Source organism: Schistocerca cancellata, chromosome 6, assembly GCF_023864275.1.
Source record: "Schistocerca cancellata isolate TAMUIC-IGC-003103 chromosome 6, iqSchCanc2.1, whole genome shotgun sequence".
In the NCBI taxonomy this organism is placed as follows: Eukaryota; Metazoa; Arthropoda; class Insecta; order Orthoptera; family Acrididae; genus Schistocerca; species Schistocerca cancellata.
The window spans coordinates 608988907-608995002 of NC_064631.1; positions in this window are offsets into that span (position 1 = coordinate 608988907).

Sequence of the window (6096 nt, forward strand, 5' to 3'; positions counted from 1 at the left end):
CAATTTAAAACCTGGTTCCCAAATCTCTGTCTTACCATTATATAATCTATCTGATACCTTCTAGTATCTCCAGGATTCTTCCATGTATACAACCTTCTTTTACGATTCTTGAACCAAGTGTTAGCTAAGATTAAGTTATGCTCTGTGCAAAATTCTACCAGACGGCTTCCTCTTTCATTTCTTAGCCCCAATCCATATTCGCCTACTATGTTTCCTTCTCTCCCTTTTCCTACTGTCGAATTCCAGTCACCCATGACTATTAAATTTTCGTCCCCCTTCACTACCTGAATAATTTCTTTTATCTCATCATACATTTAATCAATTTCTTCATCATCTGCGGAGATAGTTGGCATATAAACTTGTACTACTGTAGTAGGCATGGGCTTCGTGTCTTTCTTGGCCACAATAATGCGTTCACTATGCTGTTTGTAGTAGATTACCCGCACTTCTATTTTTTTTATTCATTATTAAACCTACTCCTGCATTACCCCTATTTGATTTTGTATTTATAGCCCTTTATTCACCTGACCAAAAGTCTTGTTCCTCCTGCCACCGAACTTCACTAATTCCCACTTTGTCTAACTTTAACCTATCCATTTCCCTTTTTAAATTTTCTAACCTACCTGCTCGATTAAGGGACCTGACATTCCATGCTCCGATCCGTAGAACGCCAGTTTTGTTTCTCCTGATAACGACGTCCTCTTGAGCAGTCCCAGCCCCGAGATCCGAATGGGGGACTATTTTACCTCCGGAATATTTTACCCAAGAGGATGCCATCATCATTTAACCATACAGTAAAGCTGCATGCCCTCGGGAAAAATTACGGCTGTAGTTTCCCCTTGCTTTCAGCATCATTCTGGATATACAAATATAAATTTAACTTTGCATCTTCGTTACACATGTACCATGCTTTATTAATTTTTTAAACATAATGTCATTTTTAATGTTTTACTTCATTTTTTTACATGTTTGTATTTAACGTCCATTTATTACACAACAATTCATTCTTTTAATGTTGACAACAATGAAAAAATGGGCGTGCATCTAGGGAAAATGGAACAATATTGCTGAAGAATATATTTGCACATTTTAGAATTAAATAGATGGTTCATCTTTTTACTGTTATTGTCACGTCACCTGCTGCTGTTAACTTTTACCACGTATGGGTAGTGAAACAAATATATCGACATTTTTATAGCCGAATCTGCAGGTTGCGTGCGGCAGCTACGTTGTCAAGTGGCTGGGTGGCCGAGAGTTAAGACTGGATGGCAGGCCGATGAGACCCAAGAATAAGCAGCTGTCAAAATTAACACTTTATATCCAATTTCTGTGTTGGTTCTGCGGCGTGTTGTGGAGGTGATCACGCCCCTCCCCCTCAGGAGTGGTCCGGTAGTCGGTCGGCCGACGGCCAGCGTCCGTCCAGATGGCCGCAACACAGGCTGGCGCCCAGCTTTGCTGACGTCTGCACCGGGCGCCCGGTCTGCGGCTGTGTCGAGTGAGGCGCAGCATCGACGCCAGTGGCGCGTACTAATATCTGGAAGGGGTAATCCACCGTCGATGAATGACCACACCCAGGCAGCTGAGGCGAGCGGCAAGAGACATGCCCAGGTGGCTGCTGTGCTCGGGGTGTGACCTATCGCCCCCAAGCATGAGTCCGACTGCTGCTGGAGTGGACCAACAGGCACGTTGCGCTGTGGCAGCGAAGTCCGGTGGGCGGATTTAATGTAGAAAGCATGTACCCTGGCAGGTCTCGAAACCGTGGCTGCGCCCAGTGGCTCCACGTAGTTCCTCATGTGTCGCAGCCCCTGGGACCTTACGGTACTACTGGACTCCCGATGAATCTGCTTCAAAATAAACGACATTTACATCAGATGGCAGCGCACTTGTGACAGCGCATCTCTCCTGCTCACGTACTTTTGGCAATACTATTTGAAACCCTGCTGATGGAGGTACTGCCTTGCCAGCACCATGCGTTAGTGCTGTTCTGGCAAGTTAGTGAGCGAAGATAACCTGTCTCATCATAACCTGACGTGACAAAACTCATGGGATGCCTCCAAACATCGTGCCAGACCTTTTGCTCAGCGTAGTGCAGCAACTTGACGTGGTATGAACTCAATAAGTCGCTGGAAGTCCACTATAGAAATTGAGCCACTGCCTCTATAGATGTACTGAGTGAGGTGGCGCACTGGACTCGCATTCTGGAGGACGACGCTTCAAAACCGCATCCAGTCATCCAGATTTAGGTATTTCCTGATTTCCCTTAATCGCTCACGTCAAATGCTGGTATGGTACCTCTGAAAGGGCACAGCTGGTTTCCTTCCCAAATCCTTGACACTATCCGAGATTGTGCTCTGTCTCTAATGACCTCGATGTCGACGTGACGTTAAACCCAATATTCCTTCCTTTCTTCTTCTGTAGAAGTCAATAACTGAGAAAGTGTTGCTGGTGCATGATTTTATGCACGAACTGATGTCTTGATTACGTCGCATAAATGTTCGACGAAATTCATGTCTGACTATCAAGGTGGCCAGAATGTTCTGACCCACAAAAATTCCATTCTTTTTTGGGAACATGAAGTCCATGAACTGCTGCAAATGGTCTCCAAGTAGTCGAACATAACCATTCTAGTCAATGATAGCTTAGTTAGACCAGAGGACCCCGTCCATTCCATGTAAACACTGCTCACACCATTATGGAGCCACCACTTGCTTGTACAGGGCCTGGTGACAACTTGGGTCCATGACTGCGTGGGGTCTGTGCTACACTCGAACCCTACCATCAGCTCTTACCAGCAGAAATCTGGACTCATCCGACCAGGGCACAGTTTTCCAGTCATCAAAGGGCCAACCGATCTGGTCGAACCCAGGAGGAGAGCAGCAGGTAAAGTCGTGCTGTTAGCAAACACACCCACGTAAGGTGGATGTGACCTTTTTCTGTATGCAAATTGTTACTCAACCCACCAAAATGCATACCAAGGGCTGAAAATCATTTTAACGCCACAACATCCAACTTTCTATCAAGAGTTTAATTGTTTATTTAAATAATAATGCATGACAGTAAAATGTTAACATTAAAACCATAGATGGTAACAGGATTGCAAACTAGCAGGTGGAGCTATCAAGTGATGAATCAGCATTGCTGAGCATAGCATTCCACACATTGATGAAGAGATGTGGGCAGTTTCTGCACTGACTGCATCTTCAGTTGTCTCTCTCCAAAACAGTTGTAGATGTGTCGAAACCAATAAATGTCCCACAACTGATATTGCAGGAGGAAACAACTGAAAAATGCTTAAATATAGGATAAACGCTATTAAAGAGTTAGACATATACCAAGCAACAGTATTAAGTACTAATCTAAGTCATATAGATGAAATATTGTGGCCAGCAAACGTCTTCTGATTTCAGCTACAGTAATGTCAATGTGTGATGCATGTGTATTGATTGCTTTGATTCTGGAATCATACCATTTTAAATTGCATCAAAATATTTTTATGGTATCTTATACATATGACATGCAGCTGGCATGTATTGGGACAGAATACCATAGCATTTAGAGTGAATGAGATTACCATTCACTCATGCACACAGAACTAGTGCACATATGACAGTTCCGTTTTGGCACAAAGTCTTGTCTAGAAAGCGTTGTCTTCCCACTATTACAGCACATGTGGTGTCTTTCCTTCCCTAACAGCTAATCATGAGCGCTCCTCTCTACTGATTTCTCCATTTGTATAATGTTTTTTTTCATTTCTATGTGCATGTGTGTGACACCATGTGTTCTCTCCTTCCCTCTTTGCCAATAAATATTTTTTTCAAAGAGAATGCGTGCTCTGTCAGTCTTCACCACAAATCTTGCAGTCATTTCTCTATTGGCGCAGCTGGAATTTTAATTCTAATAGCTCTCTCTACCTTGGTACAAACTTGTAACTTTCTAGGAAATTATCCAAGTTATCTGCAAACACTTTGATCTAGTGCTTACATCACAAAAAATTTCGACTGTTTCCTATGTATAAATGCTGATATCCTGTATGACCATGTCCTATCTGGATTTTACCATTTTTTTCGGGTTTTTTACCGCTTTTTCCATATTTTTTCTATTTTTTCCGTTTTCCATATTTTTCCATATTCTATATGTAAACGTACAAGGGTATATATTTTATTATTGTTTACATTAATAGGTGTGGGTTGCTATTTCTACCATCCAGCTGAGATACAGAGTCCCAGTCCAGCTAAAAACACACACATACATTTCTATGAGAGTAGAGTGTTGACATTATTCTGTTGTAAACACACACATAGCTCAGTTACGCTATTTTGTGTGAGGCCTTCCCGCAAGGACACCCACTCTACCTCCTGGACCTATCACAGGTGAGTTAATTTCTGGACGCGATCTGGAATTTTTGCACAGATAGATCCATCCTGGATATTGTCCTGGAATCTGTGCAGATCAATCCACCCAACCATTATCCCAGAACTCACACTGATGGATGCACACCGAACAATATCCCCAAACACAGCGTATGGTACATTCACCCTGAATAATATTCCTGAACGTAGTACATTCTGGATCCACCACGAACAATATCTAGTACCCAATGTGGGCAGGTCCATGTTTCGGATGCTTCTTCAAATCCACACCAGATAGTGGGGATCCCCATGAGAAAGCATCACACAAAATAGTGTAACTGGGCTATGTGTGTATTTGCAACAGAATAATGTCAACACTCAACCCCCACAGTAATCCATGTATGCACATATGTTTCAGCATTGGCTTGGCCCTTCATTTTATGTGTGTTGTCATTTGGAAGAAGTATAGTTTGTTGATATGATGGCTGGGTTGGCACACTATACTACAGATGGATGGTAAAAATAGCAACACATACCTAATAATGTAAGCAATAATAATGTATACACGCATGTACATTTACATATAGAATGTGAAGAAATATGAAATAATGGATGGTAATATGTGTCAAAAGGTCTGTGAAAATGCAGATAGGACATGGTCATACAGAAATCTATATTTATACATAGGAAATAGTCGAAATTTTTTGTGACATAAGCACTAGGTCGAAGTGTCTGCAGATATATCAGACAAGGTAACCTTAAGAAATATTTTCCATCAAAAGCCATCTGGCTACTTCCAGCATCCCATGGTGTAAGGGTGAAAAACTTATGATACTGCAAAACTAATAATGCTTCTTTATACTTCTGCCAACACAGTTACTAACTGTGAATACATAATTTTATTTGAAAAATATAATATTTTCCTTCTACTTATGTGTAACACGTGAGTGTTAGAAAAACGTAGACTTCCTGGAAGTCTGAAGTGAGTAGTGTCTTAGTAATTCATGCATAGTATATTTTAATAGCGTGTTCCATTAGTTTACTGAATACAACAGTAAACATTGGAGAGAAATTAATTATCAACAATACAAGATGCCCAATGAGGAACGGTCAGAACTCACAAATATGACATCAAAGATTATTCAGTTCAAAAGTCTAATAAAGAATGGCTCTAAGATGTATACATTAAGAGCTGTGAGCACTTCTTAATCTTCAATGCTATGAAACAAATTATCTCTTCTATTGCAAGTTCTTAGCTTTCCATACTTTGAGAGCTGGTAGCATGGACCAAAAAACATAAAAATTAGGTAAACATGGTGCACAAACTATGTACATTAAGGGTATGAGAACTTGTTAACAAACTCCTGGATAGATTTGCTTGTGAGATTAGATTACATTAGATTATTACTTGTTCTATAGATCATGAAAACGACACTTTGTAATGATGTGGAACGTGTCAGGTTAATAAAAGATGTCTGTACAAGATATTACATTACACAAAATATTGCATGACACTAATGTTTAAGTTGTTGTTTTTTCCCCTTAATTTATATCTAAAAATTAAGCCAATGAGTAGAAGGAGTTGTCATCTAGAAATTCTTTTAATTTATTTTTAAATGTTATTTGGCTATCTGTCAGGCTTTTGATGCTGTTTGGCAGGTGACCAAAGACTTTTGTGGCAGCATAATTTACATCAGTAAAGCGCTGTTTTCATAGTAGCAACACGTGACACAGTTTTGTTTTCTTA